The 27,699-nt window shown below is 42.8% G+C and overlaps 1 protein-coding gene across 1 annotated transcript in view; it reads left to right on the top strand.

The window, feature by feature from the left end:
- Grid1 (glutamate ionotropic receptor delta type subunit 1) overlaps positions 1–27,699 on the top strand; it is a 729,852-nt gene that overhangs the window by 656,913 nt on the left and 45,240 nt on the right. The gene's annotated exons all lie outside the window — the stretch shown is intronic.

Here is a 27,699-nt window from a genome sequence, read left to right on the forward strand (position 1 = left end):
GCTAAATTATTTACTAAATGTGTGAACACAGGTAGGAGAGATATCCCAACTTAACCAGATGCTTTTTGACCAAGCCTAGGATTCTGAGGCTTGGATGCATATCATTAGTTCCCATTAAGAACTTCATGAACAGGTCCCAGCCTTCACACAAAGTAAATGGAATCCTAACACTACCATTGTGTGGTTCCCTGAAATGAACTACCCCCCCATCAAGCCTGTCCATCCTCGTAATGCCTAATTTTGTCTGTGTAGCCCAATACCATCTATGTCTTTGTAGTATTTTTTATCAGAGGCCCAATGGTCATTGCAAGGACACTGTCCTTCTTATCCCTGAAGTTTGAATATTGAACTTATTGTTTTTATGATGTTGCTCTTCTGGGCTAAGAAAATAAGTATGAAGAGTAATAAAGTTCATCTTTCATCCCACAAGCCTTTGAACTCCCTTGCTTTGTCATATCATCAAACAGTGTCCATAATGAACTAGAGGCAAGACTGGGGATCAAAGAACCCTTGTGTGAAGGTGACACATAGACTATGTCATTGTTCCAAACATCTTTTCCCAAGAACCTCAGACTTTCCCTGGAATTGTGATGTAAGTTCACACTCTTGTACCATGTTGCCACAACCTGAGGTCACCAGGGAAGCTGATTAACCTGGGGAAGCTGGAGCAGACGGGAAGGAAGAGGAACTGAAGAAAGCACTTACTTTTAGGCGTTCCGCTTAGGATCAATTGACAGCCTCAGTGCGTTCCATCCCTGTCTTGTGGGCACATATTCTTCCACCCTGGGGAAAACATGCGTGTTCCATTTCTCCCAGGCCTTCCAGTGGTATGAATAATTTTTCAAAAGATTCTGTAGGAATAAGTTCTCTTTTTTTTCTTGGCAATTTTCCTCGGGCTAAATGACACAGACCAGCAGCATCAAGGCTGATGGACAGTCTGTTATCTCCTCTGGAACAGCTGTAATAGCAATGCACATGAACCCAGAAATGAGCTCTAAAAAATAATTTTCAATAAACGCCAATGGAATACATCAGCATGCTAGGCAGCCTGATTCTCTAAATGCCTGAGCCTCAGGCCTAGGGTTTTGTCCTACGTTTATTTCTCCCTTGGATAAAGGACCTAGAATGTCTTTGGCTACGATTTACATTAATAATGAATGAGCTTCCTGGTAGTATACACTGGCTGTGTTAGCAGTACATAATCCATTTGCCTCTGTTATGTATAGATTTGTGCAGCAGTTTGAAAAATTTAACATGTTCACTTTTAAACATTATATAAACACTGTGTGTGTGTGTGTGTGTGTGTGTGTGTGTGTGTGTGTATGAAGATCAAATGACAGTTTTCATGAGTCTGTTCTTTCCTTCTACCATGTGAGCCCTGAGAATTTGACTTAGGTCTTTAGGCTTGACAACATGCTCCTATACCCACTGACCCATCTTGTTGGCTGAACATTGTTCTACCAGCTCTTCAGCTAACTGATATGAGAAAGATTACATGGTCCCCCAAAACACCACCTGTTACTTTGCACAGCTCTTAACTGCTAAGAGCCTCTGTTGCTTATGTATCACATAAGGATAGTTAAACCCAACTGATTTTTATGACAGTCATCTTGATCAGTTGTTGAAATATATATGATGATTTCCAGAATATTCTAAAGTGCCTTGTGAGCTTTTCTTTTCTTTTTATATATTTTTTGTTTGGTTGGTTGTTTTTATTTTTTTAATTTTTAATTTTTATTTTTCAAGTCAGGGTTTCTCTGTACCTTTGGAGCCTCTTCTGGAACTCACTCTGTAGACCAGGCTGGCCTCAAACTAACAGAGATCCACCTGTCTTTGCCTCCCGTGTGCTGGATTAAATGCATGTGCCACCACCGCCTCGCTCCTTGTGAGCTTTTCTAATCCAACATTCCCCGAAATTAGGCTTTATACTTTTTCTTCTTGAAATTGAGGTTGTCCAGTGCGATATGCTAATGCTCTTCCCATCTATTTGGTCATCACTTAACACCCAGTTCCTGGGTGTGTGGTCTGCAGAAGGCTTTCTGAGGGATGCTGCCTTTGTGGTAGACCAAACTGGAGAATGATCCAGAGTGAAAGATCCACACTTAATGTGAAGGGGAATGAACTGGCTTATGATCTGTGACTCTTGGAAAAGTCACAACACAAAATCCAGAAAAGAACCAGGGAGAAGGACAAGTTCACACACCCATGGGGAAGATGATAGAAGGAGAGAGGTAGAGGCCACACTTGAACTGGGACCAGCTCAGCAGCTACAGGAGAGGGGCTACAAAGAAGACCAAACATATTTTAACAAGAATGAAATTTGGAATACATTTGTTGGGAAGAGCGATATGAGTGGAATTCATAGCTCAGATAAAAACTGAAGTAATCTCTTTAGAACTAAATCAGGGGACTTAAATAGTGGAGACCTAAGAGGATCCTATAGTAGCCGGGCATAGGGAAGGAAGTTGAAACTAAAAGATAGCAGTATAAATGGAAGCAGCAGGAGAGTAGTCAGTAGAATCCTATTGACTATGCATGTCAGATGAAGAGAAGGAAATGACCTTTAAAGGATCCAAGACTTCACTTCTTGGCTGTTGAGACTGTGGCAGCATCTTCACAAGTCACATGGAAGTCAGTAAGTAAGCTAGTTCCAGAAAAACAGTGCCACATGGAGAATGGAAACTATTCTTTTGGTACCTGGAGGTATTCTTGCCAAGACTACACGAGAAAGATGGTCTGAGGATGAGACAGAAGTAGTGGTCCATCTAAGTAGAATGAAACAGAGAAGATGGAGAGGTCACAAAATGGGCGAGCAGAGATGAAGAAGAAAAGTGAAATAGTATCATAGAGGTAAGGGTGTTGGTAAGGCAGTTTCCAGGTATGGTTTGTGGAACCCACAGATCTGCCAAGCTCGTGGGCTCCACTGGCAGAAGGTGAGGGAGATAGCTGGAAGTGAGAAGGAGGTAGAGGTATAGGCCCGAGGCTCTTCAAGTGTTTTCTCTGCTCTCTGTACTCTTAGCTATACCTAAGTTGGTTTTCATAGATCCAGGAGACTCTATCTTATTGTTCTTTGTACTTTGCCTTTGAAACCTAGAAACACTGCTTCTGTCTCTTTCTTGGAGAAAGCATTATTTCCATCTTGAAAATCAATATTCTTTGAGTTTATTGTTTAAGATAGAACACAAATGGATTTATGGAACAGACCTTCCAGACCTTATCCATGGTGATGAGACCTTTGTATCACTCTCTTTCTATTGTAGGTCTTGGTTCTTATTAAGCATTTAATGCTAAGTTTGGAGCTCTGGCCACACTGTTACCCAAGTGGACTTGCAGTTGCTCCATTTCCCTGAGACAGACAAAGCCAGTGCAAACCAGTTGTTTTCTTTTAAAGAATGGTGCAGCAAAGTGAATTTCTCAAATATACGTTTATTTTTTTTAATTGATTTTTATTGTACTCTACATTTTTCTCTGCTCCCCCCGCCTCTTCCTTCCTCCTTCAAACCACCATGCTACCAATTTACTCAGGAGATCTTGTCTTTTTCTTTCTATTTCCCATGTAGATTAGATCTAAGTAAGTCTCTCTTAGCATCCTCGTTGTCTAAGTTCTCAGGGATTGTGGTTTGTAGGCTGGTTTTTTTGCTTTATGTTTAAAAACCACCTATGAATGAGTACATGTGATAATTGTCTTTCTGTGCCTGGGTTACCTCACTCAAAATAATGTTTCTAGCTCCATCCATTTGCCTGCAAAATTCAAGATGTTATTTTTTTCTGCTGTGTAGTACTCCATTGTGTAAATGTAACACATTTTCCTTATCCATTGTTCAGTCGAGGGGCATTTAGGTTGGTTCCAGGTTCTGGCTATGACAAACAAAGCTGCTATGAACATAGTTGAGCATATGTCCTTATGGCACGATTGAGCATCCTTTGGATATATACCCAAAACTGGTATTGCTGGGTCTTGAGGAAGGTTGTTTCCTAATTTTTTGAGAAATCACCACAATGACATCCAAAGTGGTTGTACCAGCTTGCATTCCCACCAGTAATGCAGAAGTGTTCCTCTTCCCCCACATCCTCTCCAGCATAAGTTGTCATCAGTGTTTTTGATCTTGACCATTCTTACAGGTGTAAGATGGAATCTCAGAGTTGTTTTGATTTGCATTTTTCTGATGACTAAGGATGTTGAACATTTCCTTAAGGGTCTTTCAGCCATTTTAGATTCCTCTGTTGAGAGTTCTCTGTTTAGGTCTGTACTCCATTTTTTTATTGGATTATATGTTCTTTTGGTGTCCAATTTCTTGAGTTCTTTGCATATTTTAGAGATCAGACCTCTGTCTGATGTGGGGTTAGTGAAGATCTTTCCCATTCTGTAGGCTGTCGTTTTGTCTTCTTGACCATGTCTTTTGCTTTGCAGAAGCTTTTTAGTTTCAGGAGGTCTTATTTATTGTTTCCTTCAGTGTTTAAATATATTTTTAAAAAATAGAAAATATTTCTTTAAAAATAAAAGAGAAAGATAATTCAATAGACTAACTTGAAAAACTTGCTTTCATCACATTAAAAAAAAACAAAACGTCTTTTTTATGATACAATTTTGTCTGTATTCTTCACTGTATGCCAGACCAGAGTAAAATATGTTATTTTGATCTTTCCCCAAGCTCTCGGTTCACTGATTATTCAGGATTTAGACTCATATTCACAGAAGTAAACTTGGTTGAATGATCTTCCCTTTTATCGGTGTGATCCCTCATGAAACAAAGGTGTTAAAGTTGGATTCCAGCAGGGGTGGGATACAGGAAAAGGCCCTAGGATCAGATCATTGTGGGAAACAGAAGCCCAACATCCTTCCTTACACAGTTTGACCTAAGGATTGGGATAGTTAGGATCCAGGAAGCAGGACAAGCCATGAAAAGCAAGTAGGGTTGGGACCAAACTAGAGTACAAGGAGACATCCATGATGGAAAACAGACCAGGAGCTGTAGGAGAGGGTGATGGTTGTGGAGGATGAAGCCAGAGGCTTCCAAGGGTATGAAAATGCTCAGTGTGCCTAGGGAAATATCTTATTTCCCTAGCCGGCATGTCCACATTGGAAATCATTTATCTTTTGTGCCCATCACTGCAACCCCTAAAGGATTCTTTGGAGCCTTGAAGATCCCATTTGTCCCCCCTAAGTTGTATCACACTAGGTTTTCTACAAGCATCAAATGGACCGTGATCCTTTGGAGTATTCTGTACAATTCATGGCATGGGGCATTGATTAGACTAGGAACTTGGCTACCCATCACTGGCTGTACCCTTCACTCTCTTTACTGGTCACCTTGTTGAATTCTCAGAGAACTCAAGGCCCTGACTTTGGGCAGTGGTTATGGAATTGTCATGAGCCATCGAAGCTCAGGTTAGCTCGGTTAGGATCACATGCTTGCTTAGGCCTGGAGAGGTCATTTAGCTGTCACATGATGATAAGGTATTCCAAACATGAACAATACTTTCCCGACACCTGGCTTCACCAGTGCACTCCACGGCAATCCCCATTTTTCCTCTGAGAACTGAACCCTTTAGCCTATACCCCACTATTGTGACTTAATTTCCTGACTCATAGGGAACACCAGGGACTGTTAAGAACACAGCCACCATCAGTCAGGATGGTATACACTGCATCTGAATAAGACTGTCTTTCTGAAGTGGAAGTAAACCCAATCTTTAGGTACTGCCAGGTTCAGTAGCCATTCCTCAGTCACTCTGCAAAGTTCTTGAAACGTGAGATAGGATTTTGCCATGGTCATTCATTATGTGCTCTTAGAAAGTGTCCCTTTCTGGGACTCATGGTCTTGGTCTAAAAAATGAGAGGATTTTACATAGTTTTCTAAAGCTTGCCCTCTCCCCTGACATCTTGTGAGATGCTCAGCAGCTTGGCTCTAACTTTCACTCTCCACAGTCCTCCCAGTGAGAGAGCCCACTCAGCATGAACTGTGGAAGTGGCAGGAAGAAGGAGCCATTTCCTGTGGAGTGGGGAAGCAGGGTCACACAACAGGGCAAGCAACAGAACTCAACTGAACCATTTGTCAGAGTTTATGCTCACGTTCTGCATAGTACTGGGACGTTCTGAACCCACAGTGTTTTTGTGGGCCACTTACTATGTGTTTGTGCTGGGAACACACTGGGAAAGAAACTAGACCATCATGTGCCTTCCTGGGGCTAAGCAAAGGAGCATGGTTAGAAGTATCTGCTCAGGAGTCAGATTCCCTGAGTTCATATGAGGGACCAGTATTTAACAGAGGTGGGAAACCGAGAAAGCTAATTAACCTTTTGAGCCCCAGATTCCCATTCCGTAGATTAAAAATAATGATAAGCCACCTAAAAAGATTGCTCTGTAGATACAGTACTCCATCCATGCCACTTGGCAAGCCCCTCTGATATGTTGTTCCTTTTAATATCCTACTAAGGGAAAAAGCAAGCAAATAAAAGTGTGTGTGTGTGTGTGTGTGTGTGTGTGTGTGTGTGTGTGTGAAAGAGGGAGGGAAGAAGGAAAGGAGAGAGAGAGAGAGAGAGAGAGAGAGAGAGAGAGAGAGAGAGAGAGAGAGAGAGAGAGATTCAGTAAAGGAAGATGATGCTCTATGTCTGGATGCTTCCAACAGTTTGGAGGTCACAGAAGGGTGCTATGGAAGGTTGTCCCAGGAAGAATATTATCATATTCCCCAGTGTGGATTTACACTCACGGTAGCCATGTTGTCCCTTTGGCAACTCTAGGAGCAGAGGATGGGAGTCTATGCTACCTTTCTGCTATAAATAAGATTCGGTTTTTCGCCTTTTATCTCTTGCTGTATCCTAATGATTATTCTCTGCGTTCCCTTAAACTAGGGCAGTGGCACTGATGTTGTCAGAAGAGTGAGATCTGAGAAATATTGTGGGGTCAGTCTGATCATGCCTGTTGGGATATGCCAGATGAGAGAAAGGCTGAAACGAGGGGCAGGCAGCCGAGGTCCTGACTCCGCCATCTGACTGAACGATGATGCTAGTGCCGAGGGAAGAAGCCAGCTCACGTAGGCACAGTAAGACCCAGTGGGGCCTGATCAGCGTTAGATGCTCTTGGATTTTTAGGTAGAGCCCCCCAACAGGTCAATGACTGGTGAGGTGGTCAGGATGAACTGAGTCCGAATCCTCTAGAGTATCTGAAGTCAGGGCATACTCTGGTTCTGTTGCTATAGTTGGCAGTGAAACTAATATATGGATAATAGTGAAATCGACCTACAGAAGACAATGCAAACATGAGCATCTAAACTCATGTAGCCTCCTCTCGTGTCCCTAAAGTTAATCCCAGTCTAATTTCTTACTTCTCTTTCCAGGGTGGCCAAGATCTACACTTCCCTGAAATGGGGGCCTCTTGGCTAGATAGTTGGAACCCCAATTGACATTTTGCTGGTAAATAGACAATGGGGTGGCCTTTCAGAAGGAAGTGCCGAGACTAGAGGAAGGCTTCCCCAACACCTCTCAGGAGAACTGCTCTGATACTATTTCTTTGGTAAATACATGCTTCCTCTCCCCTAATCTAGTCTCTTCTATCAGAACAGTGTGAGAGAGCGCTTTAGTCCCAGTTGTGAATTCTGTCAAAGTCACCTTGACTAAGTCACAATAGGCCTCAGATTTATGACCTGAAAAACGGCATCACTCCACCTTTCTCAGGATGCCTATGCTCCTGAGGATGACCCTGTGTTTCAATAAATCCTTTGAAAGTTAAAGACACCCTGTATTCAAAATTCTCTACATGCTACTGTTGCTCAGCATATTTAGACAGAACTGAGGCTATCATATAGCCTCTTTCTATCTTGGTCATGTTTTCTACTGAACACATACCCTTTGGTATTACTATAAAGTTAAAGAATTGTATGATGAACTGTTATTGTAAGGGCGTCTGTATTCTGAAAAATGGTATGTAGTAATATTTATTTAATAACAGCTACTTCACAATACTATTAGGAGACATTTATGAAAGTGATAGTCTAATTTGTACATATTCCATGTAAAAGCATTTTTATTACAAATATTGTCAACTGATAGTTGTATGAAACCTTAGATAAAATTCTGTAGCTATATAGGGCCAACAAAGTGGTGTGTGTGTGTGTGTGTGTGTGTATGTGTGTGTGTGTGTACGCATACACATAAACACATACATGCATGCATGTCCTAATTGTGTGATATAACTATGGGCTATCAGGTAGTCCTTCTTGTTTGGATTTTGGAAATGTTTGCCAGAATCTGAGCTGTGACCTCCAGGGCTGAGCCATGTACATCCCTCCCACCCTCTCCTTAGAGGAATTATACTGGCAGTGTGCCTTGCTTCCTAAGACACTCTGGAGATGCATATTTATGTATTTCTAGTCATCACCCCAAGAGCTCAGATTTTCCTGTCCTTGGTGTCACTTTAATTAATATACTCCCGTGTGCTGGGTGACAAAATTAGGTTGCAGGGGTGGCAGGCGTTTATATCATGAAAGGAGAGAAAAAGGTGTTTGTACCGTTTTTCTCCTCAAGCTCTGCTATTAATCTCTGCAATCAATACTTCTTTATTTTTGGCTCTAGAAGCCGGTGGGGTAGAATCAGACTGTCAAGCCATTTAAGGCCACATCTGCGTAAGTCATAGAGATGGTTTGTTGCTTTCACTCCCGATGAAAGCATGTGTCCCTGGCCAGATGTGACAGGGACAGTCTCTGTGATTCTCATGCCAACTTTATGATGTTTGATTTAGGTAAAGTGCCTGGAACCTGCTGGGACTAAGTTGTTATTAAACACCATCTGCAGTTTTCCCTTTAATTAATATCCTAAGAATTAGGATCCCATGCTTTCACTGCCATGTTAACCCTTTAGGATTGCAGTGTGAAGGGAGGAAAAATGAAGCATAAACCCAGGTGGTTCTTTAAAGGTCCTAATGCATGTTAAGCCTCAGAGCTCATCTCTAGCCAGGGGTCTCTGAGAATTTCCTTTTGTGGAACGAAACTGCAGAGTGGCCCAACAGTTAAGCCGCTTATTGCAGTATCATTTATATCAATTTCCCTGATCCTTTAAGGGAAATAATCTTAGCAACAATAACAGTATTTCTACTAATAAAATAGTAGTAATGATGACATCAACAATAAGTATCATTTATTGAGGTATTGATGTTATTTGGCTGTATTGTGAAATATACTGTACACTTAAATATGTATTTACTTACACCATTCTCCATTCTCCATTATGTCCCCTGTGGATATGAAAATCCAAGAGCTTTCAAGTCATTTATACAGAATGGTATACTGGTTTGCATATGACCTACCTGCATTGACTTTTGTATTTTAAATACTTTCTAGATTATTCATGATACCTATGCAATGTAAATGCCATTCATGTAGTTACTATTGTATATTGTTTAGGGAGAGGTAACACAAAAAATGTCTGTACATGTTCAGTATAAAAACATATTTTCCAGATTTCATCCACTTAAAGTATGCATTTGGAGAGTCAATAGTGTGTACATATTATAGTTTTGCAATATAACTATGTGCTAGAACTAACTGTTGTCCAAGAATGGTATAATTTGATTTTCACCACACTGAACTGCTATTGCAGATGCAGAGGCAGAGAGCCAGTCCATGCATCTGGTTGGAGACAGATTCAAATGTAAGCTTTTTTTCAGCCAAAGATGGCACTTTTCACCACCATGTATCGCTCCACAAAACCTATTCAGGGTAAAACATTGAAAGAAACATCTCCAGGAAGAGAGGAGGCCTGTTGTATCCTCTTAGATTTCATTTCCTCAGGACATGAAGCCTTAGCTTCTGCTACCAGTGCCTCTGACAACCCCAAGAATTCATGACCCTCCACAGAGCCCCACCTAACTGGACCAGTTCCCCATGTACAGCTGAGATTGGCTGGGTCTGTGCGAATGTGCCGTCTAGCCATGTGCCTCCCAAATCATGCACATACTCAGACAGCTCATGTATGAAAGATGGAGCAGATTGTGAAGGCTGAGCTGGAAGGTTCATCTAAAAGTGAGGCTTCTTCAAAGGACAATGGCGCTGGGCTCTGATTCTTCTGCATGGACGGGCTCTGTGGGAGCCTTCTCAGCTTGGTCGATCACCTTCCTGGACCTGGGGGGAGTTGGGAGGACCTTGGACTTAGCATAGAGTGGGGAACCCTGATGGCTCCTTGGCCTTGAGAGGGAGGGAGGGGAGGTATGGGTGGAGGGAAAGGGGAGGGAAGGGGGAGAAGGAGGGGAGGGAAGGGGGAGGAGGAGCGGAGGGAGGGGGGAGGAGGAGGGAAGGAGATGGAAATTTTTAAATATAAAAAAAAATAAACCATGAGAAAAAAAAAATAAAAGTGATGCTTCTTAAGGGAAGAACATTCTGGAGTCAGGCCCCATGACACAGAATTCATGGTTACCCGGATATCAGCTACAGTACCACAAACAAACATACTTCACAATTGCTTCTCCTGTATGGTTTGGCTTCATTGTAGGGAAGTGGAGATGTTTGTTCCCACCTCTTCTGGAGTTTATGAGGAGTTACAGAAGGCCCAACAAATAGGCATCCTTTAAATAACATACCTCTCTCAATGGAGCTCCTTACTTTCTGATATCAGACTACCATGCAAGGAGTTGAGACCATTGGTCAGGATCTCCCCACCGATCTGTGCCCTGCCCTGTGGCTGTGCTGGACTCTAAGACTATGCAGTTGATAAAATCCTCTTGAGGGCAAGCACTACAAGTGAACTTGAGTTGGAAAGTACACTGGGCATATTTTACTCTCCTAGATACGTCACCTCACAGGGTAATTTGTTCAGTTGCAATTGTTTGTCCACCACACGGTCATTGACTACACTCAGTATCTGGAGTTGCTGAGCACTGGTAAAATAACAATGCTTCAGCAACGTCACCATGTAAATGACTGCTCATCCATTCGTCATCCGTGCATTTCTATAAGGAGATCAATTGTTCCTGTGTAGTCATTGCTGTGTTGGTTCTAGAGATAAAAAGATCAATGGGAATACACATTGTCCTTCAGGAAGTGGCATTTGGCATTCAGAGCTGAATCTGAGTCCCTCAACACGGTACAGCAATACTGCTGTGATAAGGGATCACTCTATCATTTCCAGATGTAGACTGAGTTACTCTTCTGGGATAGCCATGATACAATACCATAAAATGGGTGCCTTAGATAGTAGAAATGCATTTTCTATCATTCCAGATGCTGAAAATTTGAGTTTAAGATGTTGGTTGGTTCTGTCTATTGGCCAGGAGGAATCATGTGTTCTTTACTGCTCCTATAGCTTCTGATGGTTGCTGATCATCTTTGGCTTATTATTCATGAATTACCCCAGTCTCGGTCCTTGTTTTCGTTTTGTGAATTGTAAAATGCATCTACACATATCCAAATCTCCTTTAGTAAGTTCATCAGCTGGGCTTTGGTTTAAATGTGAATGGCTCCAATAGACTCTTATATTTGAATACTTGGTTCCCAGCTGGTGGACCTGTTTAGGAAGAATTATGAGATCTGCCTTACTGGAGGATCTATGTCACTGAGGAGGGTAGTGGGTCATGGTGTCTTATCACAACAGTAGGAAAGCCACAAAGACAAGTTACATTGAAATTCTGTGTACCCAATGATCTCACTTAGGCAGTCCAGATATCAGTGTTAAGTTCAGTTCAACCTATAACATGGGAAGAGATTATCTTCCATGGAAGCATAGATTTGGAGATATCTATGTGGAGCTGATTATAATATGAAGAACTGACTGCATGTTTATAAACACATGTTCCTGCTGGCAGATGGAAGAGACCAGAGGAGAGAGAGAGAAAGAGCTATGAGCTTAGAGGGGAAAAATGTAGTCGGGCTAGAAGAGAAAGTATAAAATAATGCTGGGTGACTATGTGTGACAAGTCCTGCCTGGTGTGAGAAGCTGTACTTGGATGTATAACTTCAGCCTGGCAGCAGTGGGAAGCCATGAAGTGTTTTCAGTAAGCATCGTGGTTGAGTTTCATTCCGCAGAGCATCTTGTCGCTGCTGTATGACAGGATCCTGTATCTCCTTCAACAGGGCACCGCTTCCTTCTGTCAGCTTCATTTATGCCTCAGAAGAATGCTGGCTGCGGTGCATCCTGACATAAGGGAGCCTGGCTTCTTTCTTAGAGAGGAGTCCTGATGTTTGGAAGATGACAGCCTGTGTCAGCGTGCCATTGACCTCCTCGGGGAAGTTTGGAGGGATATAGGGATGGATGGGATACAGTGGTCAGGCTTGAAGAGGCACACTTCCTGAGATGGTCCTGCTTGCTCCTGAGCTGCCTGTCACTACCCCCACCCCCACTGTGTTCACCTTGACTACTGTGTTCACCTACTGTGTTCACCTACTGTGTTCACCTTGCCAACCATCTGAGCCCTCTCCTTGGGACTTTCCTAAAACCCACAGTCCTGGATTTCTTCTAACTTTTCTTCTCCCTAGGAAAGGCATGGTTCAAAATGTAAGTACCCCTGTTTATTTTATAACTAAAATATCTAGAATAGGACATAAATAGCAGGAACGGGAGAGTAGAGACATGGCTCATCAAATTATAAGGAGATGTTTGCTTGATAACTCTTGGGATGTGGAAGTCCAGATCTGCATACATCCTGACCTGGTACATCTGGGAAGCCCAGGAAGCATGGAAGGCAGCATCCATCCCACCTGACATAGATGTCCTGTGACCATGGCAGAGAAAGAATTCTCCAGAAGACCTTGCCTCTAGATGGCAGTGATTCTGGAGGAAAGGCTATTGGGAGAACTTTCCTAGTAACGCAGGCCTGTGTGGAATTCCAGAAGATGCATTGCCTGTCCTGAAGAATGACAGGCAACGCTTGCCAGAAATGGAAGATCCTCTTCAGCTCCGGGGAAGGGTTGGCTTAGTTCTGGCCATGTGATTTGTTTTTGTGCATCCATTGTTTTCCATTCCAAGAAACTGTGGGAGAACCCTATGCGGCTAAGCTGGCCAAGCCCACAGCCGCTGCAACTCATGCCTTTGGAAGTATGAATTTGCTTTGCTCCCTGTGGCTATGGCCTTGTTGTGACTTGGGGAAAAGCTCACAGGTCTCTGCTTCTGGAGAATAGCTGCCAGTGCCCTGCAGGGCAATGCTACCACTGTCTGGAGAAGCTGCGATTTAATTGTTCAAAATCTGTGTGTGATCGCTTCCCTATGGTATGTCTGAGTCCCAACAGACAACACAATGAGATTCCAGTTTTCCAAGAAAACAACCCTGTTTCAGAAAAAAAAAACAGTCCATGATGCTGTCTTGTTAGAAGGAAAAATCCTAAACAAGGTAAGGTTTTTCGTTCCAGCCCCAGCTGCAGGATGATGAAATGTCACAGCGGGAGAACTGGTGAGCATCCTATCCAGTAGTTTCTACTGCAGATATTAATACGGCCAGACAAAGAATGTAAATGTCGTCTACAGGCAAGGGAAGTGCTGGACCCACAGGTGCCCAGAAATCATAAGCCATTGAAAACACCCAAGTCCAAACAAGCACACCCTGTTCTAGCCAGTCAACGAGCCTGTCGCACACTCTGGCCACTTATAACTACTCTAGAGGCTGATCTCTCATTTGCCTGTCAGGATAACTGACAGTCACGGCAGCAGCCAACACTCGTGGAATGTTCCCACAGCTTTGGCTGGATTCACTCAATGCATGAATATCTGTGTTCTGGCTGCAGTGATACTAATATAGCAAAAGACCACAGGAAAGACATAGTTTGTTCAAGGCCACCGAGCTTACAAGTGGCAAATTGATATTCCTAACCCCAACCTGTCATTGCTGCCCACATTCTGAATGCCCATCCTGTACTGCCATCCCATCAGGACACTACTTGGATCATTGATATACTGTGCTTCCTGGGCAAAGTACCAGACTCCCAGGAAGGTAGCATTTGCACTGGGCTATGAGGCTTTCCTAATAATTTCTTGCCTGTCAAGAGGATACCAGAACAGACTGGTTTCCATGCTCAGCATTTTTTCCTGGGTGAGCTGGTATAAGTTAAGGGGCCAATACTGAAGGACTTTGATAGCTCCCAGGATTGCTAGGAGAATAAAAGAGAAAACATGATCAGACTTAGGTAGATCTTGGTGCCTACAAATGTCTGTGCCCTGCCATGTATTTTGCCAACAGTTTTTCTGTGACTCTATATAGTTCTGTAGCTCTGTGTTTGATTCCCTTCAGGCAGTCTGTTGATGGACTCTGGCCCAGTTACTGTCATTGACTGGAGAGAATGCCAGGATATGTCTTAAGGGACTTGTGGAACTCCTGGGATAGTATGGTTTACACTTGGCATGGTGTCACAAGAAACATCCATAACTGGATGGTCCATGACTTGGGCAAAATTCCTAGTTGGAGCTGGTTAAAGATGAACTTCCATTCACCTTCTGTGTGCAGGTTTGAGAAGGCATGGCCTTAGGTTAATCAGCCAGCTCACCTAGATCTTGGCTTGGGCCAGCTCCCAGACCTCATTGATGAGGTGAGAAACTAGCCCATCAGAGAAGGAGATTCTGAAGATGAGTTAGCCTGTCATTGTAAGAGCATTTGTTTCAAAGTTTGGCTCCTTCCGCCCTCTGAACTCAAACGCTGCCTATCAATAGTAAACATACCTCGTGTCTCCTCACCTCATTTCCTGGGTTTGTTACCAGAATCAATAATCCTGTACAGGTAGCTTTTTTCCTGCACACTGATTCAGAGTGGTTACCGTCTCATGGCTTTACATTTAATTACTGCTGGTTTTGTATTGTTCAGTAATAGGCTCCTGTGTGCTAGTGTTTGCTTTCAGGCTTGGCCACAGGGAGATACCTTAATTTGTTTTCTTCCACCATGAGTGCTGACTGCCCAGACCTATGTAGTTTATAAAGAGACCTAAGACTTCTGAGCTGTTATTGTGGCTCCAGCTAGCATGGACATGAATTGGCCTCCTGGGAGTTCCCATTCTGGCATTCCTCCTTTGTTTTGAAATTTCTCATAGGAAATGGCATCCTTCTGGCCAAGTGTTCAGGTCCTATTGTAATACCTTCCTTGCCAGTCTCTTTCTTCTTCCTACTTTGAAGTGTATTCTCATGCCTACAGATACAACTAGACCTGGACATGTGTGTCTGTATGTGTGCACTGCACACCTGTAAGTACAAACTTACTGTTACTCAGTAGCTTTGTTCTAATGTGCATATGACCTGTTTTCTCTTGAACCATGCCCTTTCCATTGCATGGGACACGGCACCTGCTTATCTCTATTCTCTGACCCTCAATTGTCTAAGCAGCACTGATAGTTCATCATTTTCCCATTATCTTTGAACTTCTGCAGTTCCATTGTAACTATCTTCTAAGTATTTTATGGACAATTGTCTCTGGATCCCGTACTTGAAACTCCTTCATTATTTACCATTTCTGTTCTTCTTAATAAACCATTAATGTTTTTCTGAATATTCCACCTTCACAGATACCCATAATTTGAAAACACTGTTACCTCAGTATGGGGCATTTTGAATTGCTCTCTTATATGTGTAAAGTCTATTTTATCTTAAAGTTTAAACCTTGGTCTCTCATTTCCCACTGACCTTCTTTCTTTGCTCCAACCTGTAATACTTTGTTGCCTGTGTGGAATCAGTTCAATTTTACATCCCTGCACCTCTGCGTTTAATTCTAATAGCATGGTGTTTTCCATTATCTGTGTGCTTCCTTGCTCTTTCCATTTGCATTAGGCTACTTACTATTGCCGTTGGATGGTACTGGAGGATACAAATTTTTTCCCCAAGTCATCTTGACCTACTAGTTCTACCAGTTCCTGGATGTCTCTGGGCTTCCATCTCTTCGTCTTTAAAGTTGGGGTTGGGTTGTAATAATAACTTCATGAAAGAGATACTGCCAAGGTTAAATGAAGCAATGCAAATAAAGTATTAGTAGAGAGTTACTGGGAGTTGCTGTCATTAGATTGTAGATGGAGCGGCGGGGGCTGCGACCCGCCACCCAGCTAGCTTTACACCTGAAATAATTACACGGAAACTGTATTCATTTAAACACTGCCTGCCCCATTAGTTTCAGCCTCTTATTAGTTAATTCTCATATCTTGCTTTAACCCATATTTAGTAATGTGTGTAGCACCACGAGATGGTCACTTACCAGGAGAGATCTTAACCTGTGTCTATCTTGGAGAGGAGAAGCATGGCGACTGTCTATGGTGACTCCCTGAAGCGTCTGCCTTCTCTCTCCTAGAATTCTGTTCTGTCTACTCCGCCTACCTAATTTTATGTCCCATTAAAGGGCCAAGGCAGTTTCTTTATTAACCAGTGAAAGTAACACATAGACAGATGACTCTCTTCCCTCATTTCCCTTTTTCCTGTTTAAACAAAAAGGAAGGCTTTAACTTTAACATAGTGAAATTACATATAATAAAACAGTTATCAAGCAAGAATTACAGTTACAATATTTAGATCTATTTTATCTTTTATCATAACTAAGGAAAGCTATAACTATCTATTTATTCTTCAACTCCATCAAAGACTCCAGAAGGATATAATACTACCTAAGTAAACAAGAAATATGCAACTTTCAAACTCTAGAAATGACAGAGACAACTCGTTGCCTGGACAGTCACTTAAAGTTCCTCTGTATCGTTGAGGCATCCTTCTTCAGCCTTCAGGCCCATGGTATCCAGCAGACATTCCATGAAGCAGGAAATTTCAAAGACAATTCAGTTACTTTCTTCTGTGTCCTGCAGAATGTCTTGCAGACTCTTTCATGAATCAGGAACCCTGAAAGATCATCTCACCTTTAGGGAAGTTCAGCAGTCCTCTCTCTGCAGGTTCTTTGTGTCCAGTTTATGTAACAGTCCAGGCAAGAGCAGTTTCTTGCCCAAATGGCCTCTTCGATGCCCATCTTCCTCTTGAAATAGATTGGTGCTGCCAGGAGCAGACGTGTCTCATTGTCATGAAAAGCCCTAAGTTATTAAAACATTTAAAATGCCATATTCTGCAGTCTTTGAAAGATATGAAGAATGTCTGTCTAACTGAAATATATTTCTATATATCTAGAAAATCGAACTAACATGACTACAAGCTTGACTATTATTGATGATTATCCATTAACAACCTATATTTCCTAACTATACATTACATTTTTAAATGAACTACACAATCACAACACCTTAATCAAGATCAGAAATACATATACATATAACAAAATAGACCTTAAATTTCTATCAATAAGGCAAAATTTATACCAATGTAAATTATTCATATCTATATCATATCCCCCTTTAAATGTAAAAGAACATTTATAAACAATATTTGGGAATATGGGCGCAGTTATTTCTCTCCAAACTGCTTTGTGCTGTATGGGGGTGCTGTTATTTAGGTCTTTCATGGTGTAACCTGTGTGCCAGGTTCATCTCAGTTGGCAGTTGAATGAAGTAATTTTTTGAGGGTGTTCACAGCAACCTTTCAGGAGGGCGTGGTCTGTCATACCATACTGGGATAGAAGCAATCCACAGAGTCTCATCTTCTGTGAAAACAAAAGAAGAAACTCTTTTAAAGCATGATATCCTTAGATCCAAATTTTGAAGTTAAGATGCCTTTAGAACATATATGCAGGTTTGGCTTGGCAGCCCATTTAATAAAATGATTTTTTTGTACTTAGCTCCTTTACAGTCAAAAAATTCAAAGAAAACACAATAATACACAGAATTAGATCCTTCCTCTAGCATATCCTGTGATGGACAGGGAAGCAGATGTAGCAGGGGGGCAAAGATATCTTTGAAGAAGGATATGAGGGATGGAACCCAGTAGGAGGATAAGAGACAAAGGGTATTTCCTTGAAGAGGAAGGTGCGTCCTGCTGTGCCAGGTGGAAGGGAGGGAGGGCCCTGAGGGCCCTGTGCTTCACAGCCCCTTCACAGCCTCCTGGGAGGGTTGTTACTCTTATTTGCATCTCAGTCACATTTATGACAGGCTCAGAATGAATTAAGAGTCCCAGCACTGATATATTAAAGGTTAATGGTACATGCTGTTTTTGTACTCATTTGTGGCAGCAAATTATTTGTGAGGGTTGATAACTGGGAACCAGCCCTGTTTTGGCATGGAAGCTCTCACTGAATGACAGGGATGCTAGAGTCAGGGAAGCAGACAGCGGCTGACTGATGCTGATTTCCACTGAATCCTTGAGAAAGCTTCAACACTTGACTTTACCCTGTTACCCCGTGAAGAAGCAGGGAGGGGTGATCTGGGATCGCTGCTACTTTTTCAGTCCTTTGCTGAGCCCCCAGCTCTGATATCACAGTTCTTCGATTTAGTCATCCAAGCCATTGATAAGCCTTCACCCCTGAAGACGAAATGGGTGTGGCCAGTCCACAAGGAAGACCCTTCTCAATAGTATTTCGAACTTAGACATTTTGAAGGCAAGACCTAACTAATGTCTCTCTCTTTCTTCTCTCTCTCTCTCTCTCTCTCTCTCTCTCTCTCTCTCTCTCTCTCTCAGCCAATCTCTGAAAATCTCTCAGTCCTCAACAAATGGAGATAACTCATCAGCCAAGTTATAGATACTGGTGATATAGCAGACAAGCAAGTGGCCAGGTCTCATCTCATTCTTAGGGCAAAACTGACATCAAACACCTTTTATCAGGTTGGGGTACATTTATTTTTATCATACACTTTAAGGGGTAGGTATTTTATACATGCTTGTCAGCAAAGGCCTCTTTGAGACAGTGACATTTCTCAGAGATTCAAGACAACCAGGAAGAGCAGCATTTGGCTGAGATGGGAGAATGGAAGGATACACAGGCTTGTTCTGGGTTTAAAGGTTGGTACCTAAAGTGTGAGTGTGAACATCTTTAGTTTGGGAACACATTAGTCAACTCAATGGAGTTGTTACTTGGGAAGTTTCTAGGAGCCAGTGGGGGCAAGTTAAGGTAAGTCCAGAGTGTAGAGAGGTGTGTCTCGCTAGTGGACTTCAGATTCTGGCAGATATTTGTACCAGAGAAGAGATCTGATGCTCAAGCTCCAGAATACTCCAGAACTCAGTCTGCAAAAATAAAGAACAAGGAAAATGCATGAATAAGGAGATTCCTACAAGAGAGTTCTGAAACCCACAGAAAGAAGAGCTTTAGGAAGGAAAAAAGATCATTTGTTATATACTGCTGATGTGGGAAGGAGAGGGATTCTATAGTTGTAAAATCATTGACCTTGAGAAAATCATCTTTTGTTTAGTGGTTAGACAAATGGGTAAGTCCAAATCATAAGAAATGGGAGAGGGTTATGGAAATGATAACCATAGATAACTCTCTAGAGGGACTTGGTGGGAGCTTGGAATGAAATGCAGTATCAAGGTTTATTTCTTTATTTATTTTTAAGATAGAAGATAGATGTGCTTTCAAGCTCATGGAAATGATCCATATAAAGAAGTAATTTCATAATATAAGAGACGGAGGTGACAACTGGAAGAGCAATGTACTTTAAGAATATAGGCAAGTCCCAGACCCAGGAGACAAACATGGATACACTTAAGTAGGAGCACGAGAAGAGGTGCCAGCACAAAACGTTGGGTAGATTTTCTGTGGTTTAGAAAAGCCGAGCACTTTAATAAAGCTAAGTTCTTTGCTGATGGCTTTTGCTTTCTTAAGAAATAATAAGCAAGGCCATTTTGTAGGAGTCATCCAAGAGACTGGGAGGATCAATTGTGCAGAGAAATTTAGAAGATTGTCCGGCAGCATCAAGGGTCCACTTGAAAGCAAGGAGGTTAGTGGTTCTAAAGTTAGACCCTTTGCCATGCTAGCTTCCAGTCTGGATTTTTCGTTAGCCATGTTCAGCCTTTGAGCTTCAGGCATAGAATAGGTTTAACTCATAGCTGCTTCTTCTACTGCTCTCTACCAAGTGGATGTAGTTCATGCTCAAGGGAGCTCACAGTTGAGTGAGAAACATAGAATACATGAGGTGCAGTGGGTAAGTATCAGGACAGGATTCAGCCTAGAATATAGAAGGAGACATGAATCTAGTGGATGTGGGCTCATCCTTCCTTCCTTTCTTTTTTTATCCCTCCCTTCTTTCCTTCCTCCCTGCCTTTCTCCCTCCCTCCCTTGTGTGTATTCATGCTTGTATGTATTCATGTTTGCAAGTGTGTCTGTACACATATGTATATATGAGTGTGCATGAGTTTGTGCATGCACACGAAGGCTCAAGTTTCATGTCAGATATCTCCTTTGATTGCGCTCTACTTTATATAAAAGGCAAGGTCTCTCAGTTGAACCCAGCGCTCACTGATTTGTGACATCTAGGCAGTCATCTTGTTCCAGGTACTCTCTGTCTCTGTTGCCCACATGTTGGGATTTCAGGAAGGCCACCCCAGCGACCCAGCATTTATCTGAGTGTTGAGGATCCAAACTCCAGTCCATAGTAGAAAGTGCTGTGGATGAGCCATCTCCTCAGCTCTAGGACTGACTTGTTTTATAAGATGTGACAGTTGAGATGATTTCTTGGGTACAGCTTAGCAGGCAATGTGCCTGAAAGCAGACTGGAAGATCTGAGTGAACAGGGTTTCCTACACACTAGACTTCTCAAGCACAGTATCCTGTGGCTACTGGGGGCAGCAACTATAATTACAGGAGGAATGAGTCTCTTTCACCAAGGACAATAGAAGCCTGCAGGCTTGACTTAGAGAAAAAAAGCATGATTCTGCCACGTGCACAGCCTGCACTCTCTACCAGGACTGCGGTTTCCTAATCTCCCTGAGGTTATTTTCAGATCTCACATCATTGAACCTGGTCCCTTCCAGGGTCCAGGCCTGGATTAATCTGATTGAAAGTAGCTGGAGTGGAGGAAATGCTAGCCTGCCCGGTGTGGGGATTTTATCACGGAGCGAGCCCTGAGTGGGGGAAAGGGAGAGCTGGCCTTGTAATTTCTAAGTTCTTCTGGGCTCTTGGGACTAAAGACACAGCTGTGTGAATGAATCTATTTCGCCAGAGGTGCAGAGTGGACCTTTGGCAGACTGCAGGAAGAGAGGCTTTGTCTTTTAGATGGGTCTTAACTGGCAAGCAGGCCTAGCCAGGAGGAAAAGAGGACGTGGAAGAGAGTGTAGAGCTAAGTTCGGAGTTCAGAACTGGCATTTGCATATCTGAGGGATTTAAAAAATCGTTAGGGTCACGTTTTTACATATAATACAAATGCAAATTTTGCAGGAAGGTTTTTGATAGAGCTGGAAGCCTTGGAAGTGCTCTTTGCTGGTCCTGTCCCTCTTTGTGTTTTTATGTTTACTAATGATTATTCTTCATGAGAGGTGAAGTAGATACTGTTTATAAATGTTGAGAGTTGTTTTTCTTGTTTCTGAACAATTTGGGGGAAGGTACCTCTTCATCACAAGATACAATGTCTTCTTTGAGAGTTACTTTTCAAGATACAAAATGGATGCTTACAGAAAAATGGCGCTAAAGTCTATAAGCCAATGTTTTCTAAACAGCTACATGTATAATAAACCTTAATGATAAATTAGCCATAATAAAATAATTAAAAAGTAAAGTAATTTTTAATATCATGCTATAAAAGTTGATAAATAAATTATTATTTTCCACTTAATAGATCAGGTATTTGTTGGCTGCCATTTTTGTTTTCGCTTTTATTTTCTACACTTGTTTTGGGCAGAAGCACCTTCATCCTGGTGTGGCCCTTACTTCGTTCCTAGGACAGTTTTCCTGCCCGGGAATTTACCTCAGCTGTCACTCTCCTCCCTGGGTAGATTCAGAAATGAGACAGACTTGCGAGTGCTAGGATGTTAGTGGACACATCTGCACACAGGAGTAAAGACTTCCATTTGTGGGGATGTGTGTGCCCACCCTCCTGCATCTGTAGGCCACTGCTCTCCTGTAGGAAGAGTAGTAAGAACAGACCTTCTGGAATTACATCATGCAGTTCTAGGCTATGGCATTCCTGTGGTTGTTGAAATCTGCTTTACATGTACTGTACATTGCTTCTGCTTGTGGCAACTGTATTTATCTTCATTGCCAATGTAAATATTTCTGTTGTCATGCAAAGTGGTGTTTACAGATTCTGTATTATTGACTTTTCCCCTGTTGGAAACACATTTATCTCTTTGTTAGTGAAAATGTATCTGGAAGTAGTGACAGTGATTTAGAGGGAAGGTGTGGGGAGGAAGCAAGGCCAGAGGCTTCTGGGGAGACTGTCCTTGGCTGAGACAAAAGGGACACTAAACAACTCCTTAGAGGCTGGTGGGCAAATGGAAGAATCTGCTCACAGGACTAGGACGCTTGATATGCTCACCCTTGTCAGCTTTCCAATGGGGAAGCCCCACCTCCCCATCCTCCTGCCACCCTGGTCAGCAGCTCAGGGTGGGAGACGCAGAAAACAAGCTCCAAAGAGAGCTTTAGTAGAGCCATTGAGCGGAACACATTGGCTCATCTGTAAACTTGAAGAAGAGAGGTAGGCTTTGCCCTGGGAGGATTTCCAAAGGAAGGAGAAAAGCAGAGGTGCTGGAAGTCGCAAGATGTACGTGCTTGCACTGTGGCATTTTAGCAGCTGACTAAAACCCAAGGGGCCCAGGACTGATGCTTCAGAAGCCATTTCTCCCCAGAAATTCTTTGCCCTGGCTTTGTAGTTTTCTAGGTGGTCTTTTTGAAGTAGAAGCCATTTTGTTCACAAAGCAAGTTAGAGTTTTGGTGTCTCCACGCTCTGTTTGAATTCAGACATCCCCTAGACATCCATTAGGTATCCTGGATACCTGGACTAGGCACTACTGATGTGGTGGTGATAGGAAGGATTGCTCCTTGGTAGGGAGATAGAAATAAATTGGGGTATGGACTGATTTCCTTGGGACAGGTGCAGAGCTCGGCTTTGATCATGTGATCCTGAAAGCCGACGTTTTCTTCCTATCCATGCTTTCTTCCCACAGTGTGACCAGCCTAGTTACTATTCTGTATTGGCTAAATACATTAAGTATAACCTCAGAGGCTCCAAAATGTGTCAGTGATACATTGAGGAAAGACATTTTTAGCACTTCTCCTTAGATTAACTTGATTGAGAACTAGCCGAAGTTTGAATTCTCTGCTTTTCTCCCTGTAGCTTCCATTGGTCTGTAGTTTGTAGTGATTTGCTAGTTTGTAGTCTGTGTCTGATCTGTGAATTATGTTTGTCCCGATTGCCTGGGTGACTAACAAAAGGCTTTGCTTTGCATTTATTGAACAGCACAGACAGCATTGCGTTGGGAAGGAATGAGGGATGCATTACAGAAAAGTTTAACTGAGTTTTCTAAGAGATTAAGTTACTGACCCCACTGACCCTAACTGACTCAGCTAACAAACAGTACTGCAAATGTGCTGTCATTAAGCAATGTCTATAAGCTGCTTCCAATGCTTATGAGTTGGTTTTGTTGTACAAGGTTACTCTTGACCTGTTGGCTGTTTTCTACAAAGGCTTAACTCCTACCGACTGCTCTGAATTAGAGGCATGGAAGAGTCCATAATTTGAGATTAAAACTCTGCATTAGTTTAGGCTCTGTCATCTGATTACATGACAAATCCGAGGCAAGTTACATTGTTGCATTGTTCTCTTAAGGACAGAATAAACAAATAGGTGTATATACTGCCGGATATCTAGCTAAGTCTTAAGTGACCTTGAGGTATATCATTACCTCCACTGTGAGGTCCAGCCCAAGTCCAGTCTTTTAGAATATAAAATGTAGCAACATACCACCTTTAACTCTGCCATGTGGGCACAATGGTTCAAACACAGGGGGCTACTTGTTGTCAGTCTAACAGAAGAGTAGACACATACTAAACACGTACGTATGAACACGCACATACATCTGTGCTGGACGTATGCCTGTGATTGTTCATATTCATCATTCCTGAGAAACGGGGATGACCTACGGAAGCTCAGACCTCAGCTGTTAAACGTGTTGCTTTGGTCTATGTTTCTAGAACTTAATTCATTAGAATCACTTGAAGAACTGTGAAATCGCAGCTGCCTAGCAGCAGCCCCAGAGTTTTTGAAAGGTTAGATCTGGGATGATGATCAAACATTTCCATTTCTCCAAATGCTAAGGGGGCTGCCGAGACTGCAGCCTCAAAGACCCCATGAAAGCTGATGGGGTCCATCAGATGGATAGCTGATGGAGTGCGTCAGATGACTGGGATTTTCTGAGACAGGACTGCATCCAGAGCCGCCAGCTTGCTAAAGCTAAGCTCCCTTCTATCTGGCTAGAATTGCTCTGAGGTGGGCATCCCAGGTGAACTGCGTTCTCTCACCTGTCAGGACCCACAGAGGTAACTTCTCTTCCTAGAGTGTCCTACTCATTGGTTCTTCCTTGACTGCCTCCACCCAGGCTGCACAATTCAGCCAAATGCTTCTTTAGGGAACCCTTTCTGAATGTCTGGCTCGCAATTTAGTGGCTCCTCGCCACTTAGTTGTCAAGGATGCCCCATTTGTACTGCATTTCACTCCCATTTACTGTTTGGTCAGTGCCGTTTTGTTTGTTTTTATTTTTCTCCAGCTGCTCTTGTATGTTCTGTTGTAAACCTCTGGGAGAGTCTCACTATTCATCTCTTGTTTTAGTTGTCTCTGTGTGTGACCTGTTAGGCATCTAGCAACTGTTTGGGGCAATAGCTGGTGCAGCGACTTTATCTCGCACAGTGCGTGGTACGCACGGGATTGACAGGAATCTGACCTGTGATGAGTGCGCGTGCCCTCCATCTGTCTTACATTGTAAGAGCCTGGACGCTTGTAGTCACTTCTTGCCAGAAAGAGTGGCTTCAGAAAAGGTTACTTGTATGTGCTGCAAGTGCAGCTCTCTCCTGGTGAAACTCCTTTACTTTTTTTTTTTTTTGGATGGGTGTCCTATCTGCCCTCAACATCTGCCTCTTGCTGATTGCCAATGCTGGCTTGGCAACCACATTGACTGGCTGTCCTTGCTCTCCATTATCCTTCCCTGTATGCCCTTTCCCAAACTCTGCACTCTGACAAGGGGACGACTGCCCAGGGAGGCGATAGTTTTGTTGTATCCTTAGGTGGGCCCACCTCTGCTACCCGTTTTAGGCTTAGGCTTTCGGGAACACAATGATTGACTGTGCTGTGTCAGCCAGGGAAGAGAACTTGGAATTCTTTGCTGATTGAGTGTGCATCTGAGATTGGAGAGATCTCTGCTTCCCAACTTGCAGCTGTGGGAGGGGAGAGATAGGCCAGGCCGTGAGTCAGAAGGTAAAGCTTCGCAGGAGGAAGAGGATGCTCGACGAAGGGGAAACAATAATCTACACTGGATCAGAAAGGAAGAGAGAGCCATTAACATTCAGGCTGCCTACTTGTTGTCCCTGATGGTCCCCGAGTCTCTGTCCAGGAGCTCCATCATAAATAAATACACGGGATGGAGGAAATCTCAATTTCAAATGTGGAGATAATGCAGGCGATCAGAGCTTCCTGGAAGTTATGCGTTCATTCCGTACTTGTAGAAACTGCAGTAATTTAGAGTAGTTCAGTATTTAGACTCAACTGTGTAATTCATCCTGATGTTTCCCATTCATCAAAGCCTGTGTTTGTTTGTATTACCATGAGAAAAATTAAAAAAGAATGTAGGAGAAAGACGATTTCCCCTCCTTTTATTATAGGCAAATTATGGCAGAGTTACAACCCTTGGGGCCCTTCAAGCAAAGGAACATCTTGCTTCAATTAGATATAAATAATGAACAATAATTAGAACGATTTCTTCATCAAATTTGTTATTTCATGTCTCCTTTCATCTGCAATGTATTGAGATGAATCGCGAGCTTTGTTTCTAGCCCACATAGCAGGACCAGGGTAATGCAGTGGAGTGTGCCACCACACCATGCTGGCCCTTGTGTGCTTGCTGTGCAGGCTGCTGTCAGCCCTGGGCCCAGGGCCATGGGGTAGTGTTGGAACTGCTTCATCTCCAGGCCTCCAAAGTCTTATCTCTGGTAGGACTCATACACAGAATACTAACTCAGCTCTGGGGCACTGACCCCATCAGGTACCACTCTTTGTCCTGAGCATAAATCCTCCTTAATCCTCAGTAAGAACCCACTGCTGCAGGCTCAACCTCTAGCCCTCATCTTAAGGTTTGGAAACTGAGGCACAAAGATATCAGTGAACTTGCCCAGACCCATCCTATTAGTAATGGTAGGGCCTGAAAAGAAGACAAGCAGCCAATCTTCAAGCTGTGGAGACAGCATAGAAATACCTGGGCTGAGGATGACTTTACAGCTAGATTTGTAGAAGTACATAGGTACATAACTGAGATAAAGGGGCTCCCGGCTAAGGGAGAGCCATAGCCTGATAGCTATGGGTGGCATCTCTTATTTTCAGGTTGGTACTGGTGCTAAGTAGGGACAGGGAAAATCACTGGACATGAACAGAAATTGTACAAATCAGCCAGCCTGGCAAGATTGGTTGGTGTGTTGGTTAGTGTTTTGTCAAATTGACACAAGTTTGGAAGATTTGGGAAGACGGCCACTCAGCTAAGAAAATGCCCCTGTCAGATTGCTTGTAGGAAAGGCAGTTGGGGGGGGGGGGGTTATTGATTAATGGTTGATGTGTAAGTGTTCCATCTACTAGGGCTGGTTCCATCCCAGGGCAGGTGGTCCCGGGTTGTACAAGCTAGTAAGCAGCATGCCTCCACGGTCTCTGCTTCAGTTCCTGTCTTCAGGTTCCTGATCTGTCTTCACTTCAGAAATAAAGGCATTCCTTTCCAGCCTCCTTTTGGTCAGATTGTGTATTACATCCATAGAAAAGCAAAATAAGACAGTTGGGTTGCCTCTTCTGGTGAAAGACTTGGTAAGAGGTACAGGTAATGGTATGGTTTGATAGAGGAGATACTGAGAATTTTGGAAGAGAAATAGATAAAAGCTGATCTGGTCAGACCCTGGAGAGAAAGCCTGAATTTCCATTGGGACTTTTAAAATTTTGTCAATTGGCCTGGTATATGGCATTCTAAGTGTCATGATAGGCACGGCTTTTCAAATAGCAAACAAGAGTACTGTACTAATTCATTCATCCTTCCTGCCTCACTACAGAGGATTCCTGACTTAGCAGTGGCTCAACTAAAGTGTCTTTGATGACCTAATGGGGTGAAAATAACAAGCACTAAAAACTGTATTTTAAATGTTGAGTTTGGATCTCTTCCCAGGCTAGTGATATATGGAAAGATTCTCTCTTGTGGGACTGGGTGGCAGCAGTGACTGGATCTCCAAGTGGGCCAGGTGATCCCGTGGATTTAAACTGATCCTCTATAGTGTGCTGTGTTGACAGGTTTATATATGCGTGTGTGAGCACACACATGTACACATATGAAATAAGTAGCGGATATCTCGTACTTTATTTACTGGAATTCCATGTATGATAACATGAGTGATGTAGACACAGTAGAGTTAGCAGCTGTATGAACACATGTTCAACTTAGTGGCATTTTCAGTTCAGGGTGGCTTTGCTGCAGAAAGTCGGGAAGTATATGCATTTCTCTTTTCAGAAAGAAGCCTTTTTCTCTGAGCCCTGTGTAATTGTCTGTTTCCAGGCTGCTGAGGGGACTTCCCGAGATACTCTGGCCTTCTAACCCGTGTCTTGCTAGAACCACTCAAATTGGTTACTAGGTGCTCAGCATCATTAATTGGCTGGAACTCCAGCCTATCTGCAAGTTTTGGAGGAGACATCTGTTAATTGATTCAGGATCGTAGTG

This window comes from Arvicola amphibius, chromosome 12 (genome assembly GCF_903992535.2).
Source record: "Arvicola amphibius chromosome 12, mArvAmp1.2, whole genome shotgun sequence".
NCBI lineage: Eukaryota > Metazoa > Chordata > Mammalia > Rodentia > Cricetidae > Arvicola > Arvicola amphibius.